The sequence below is a fragment of the Austrofundulus limnaeus genome, unplaced genomic scaffold, assembly GCF_001266775.1.
Source record: "Austrofundulus limnaeus strain Quisiro unplaced genomic scaffold, Austrofundulus_limnaeus-1.0 Scaffold633, whole genome shotgun sequence".
Lineage (NCBI taxonomy): Eukaryota > Metazoa > Chordata > Actinopteri > Cyprinodontiformes > Rivulidae > Austrofundulus > Austrofundulus limnaeus.
In genome coordinates this window covers 57,807-59,613 of record NW_013953035.1, presented here as the reverse complement: position 1 = coordinate 59,613, position 1,807 = coordinate 57,807, and the positions used below count along the sequence as shown (strand labels likewise).

Below are 1,807 nucleotides of genomic sequence, written 5' to 3'. Positions count from 1 at the left end.
GATGTCATGTTTAATCTGTCTCAGGTCTGCAGAAACATTTATCTCAATAAGCAGTTAGWAACTGACCAGTCTGATGACAGAACATGAGTTGCTGAGTGAAGCTGCAGGGAGGAGCYTGAGGAGACAACACACCACGTTGTTGCACACACGACTGATTTTACACTCGTTTGATGCATGTTGGATTTAACCTCACTCTCCCCAGTCAGATCAGCACACACTCCAACAGTTTGTGCAAACTGGACCACAGTTCAGAATATTTCCAACATCTAAATGATCCTGTGCTCATGCATGAGGACTACGGAGGTGGTAAAGAGAAACCAGACAGATGTTTGCTGTGAGTGAGGAACAGCTCCTCAGCACCAACCAAAGGCTCCTTCAGTCCATTTGYCAGAATGAAACAAACATCTAACAGAGACCATATTGAATTGTGCAAAGTAAAGGTCAGAGTGTGGTGGGCTCAGGGAGGAGAAACACCTCCTTCACCCTGCTCTCCTGCTTGTTATGCATCAATTTTCATTCTGCAAACATTCCTGTGTGACAGCTGACCTTCTCTCWGAAGCCTGAAACATGGCCGTCAGAGCAGTTGACGGAAAGCACGTTCACTTTATGAACTATAATATGTTCAGTTAATTCCCAGGTAAATGTCAGGTGAAACGCTGGTCCGAGGTTTTTCTCTGCTTTTTGAACACCTTGGTGTTTGAACCCATGTTTCCACCTGACCCGCCCCTCCCCCCCAGCCCTGCTCGTCTCACACCGATTGTTAGACTAATTTCTTATTCGTGAAATGTCATTTACAAAACTACATTAAGATTTGCTCTGCTGGTCTGATTTAAATGTCAAACGGGCACAAACTGAAAGTGCAGTCAGTCGTTTGAAGGGTCTTTAAGGTGGACCACCAGGAGGACAAAGCTCCAACACTTTCATCCAAACTGTCAGAAAAGCAATAAAATAAGATAGAAAGTTAAACAATTACAGGAAGTATCTGTGTTTGAAAGATGAGCCACTCTGATACAGTAACTACAGATACTATCACTGATACTCATGTTTCTTCAATAATACTGTCATTTTGTCTTTAGTCAGTTATGAGAAAACACAGGACTAAGATATTAAATTTAAAACAATATAACAGTCAAAAAATAATATAATAATTCCCCAATTACCTTCTACACAATAGTTTATTATAAGTGACTCATGCAAACAAAACTACAACAATGTCAATAAGAACAAAAATATAGCTTCTATTACAAACAGGCATGATGTCACAGTTTGGAGATTCTGCACAAATTTATTTTACTTTATTTGTGAAAATAAAGTCAGATGTAAAAACAAAGTGTATAAAAGAAACTGATCTCCTCCTGCTAGCATCAATCTACCAAAACTCATGTCGTGACTGATATTATTGACAGATGGACACGCCCACCTGTTCCTCACCTGTCTGACTCCAGAGTGGAGGAGAGTCCATCTCCAACAGGCTGAGTCCAGATCTGCAGTTTGGATTAAAAACAAGCTGACAAATAAATGTTGATGTTTCCCAGCGGAGCTAGGTCCTGAGTTCAAACCCAGCTTTGGACCTGGAGCCTTTCTGTGTGGAGTTTACCTGTTCTTCTCACGTTTGTGTGGGTTTCCTCCCACAGACCAAAACCACCGAGTCAGCTTGTCTTCAGACCCGCACCTGCCTGGAACAGGTCTGTGACCTCAGTGACAGTTAGCAGCTTCAATAAAGCTTAAATAAAAGGTTAAATAAAGCTTAAATAAAGCTGAAATACAACTTAAATAAAGCTTAAATAAAATGTTAAATAAAGCTTAA

At 40.7% G+C, this 1,807-nt stretch overlaps 1 long non-coding RNA gene across 1 annotated transcript in view; it reads right to left on the bottom strand.

Annotated features, from left to right (window-relative positions):
• The window catches only part of LOC106531435 (uncharacterized), a 10,662-nt gene extending 9,041 nt beyond the window's left edge, over positions 1-1,621 (bottom strand). The window contains exons 1-2 of the long non-coding RNA XR_001311911.1: positions 1,598-1,621; positions 1,432-1,484 (exon numbers count right to left, since the gene is read on the bottom strand). This is a non-coding gene — a long non-coding RNA (uncharacterized LOC106531435). The remainder of the gene's footprint in view (positions 1-1,431; positions 1,485-1,597) is intronic.
• Positions 1,622-1,807: the final 186 nt, after the last annotated feature.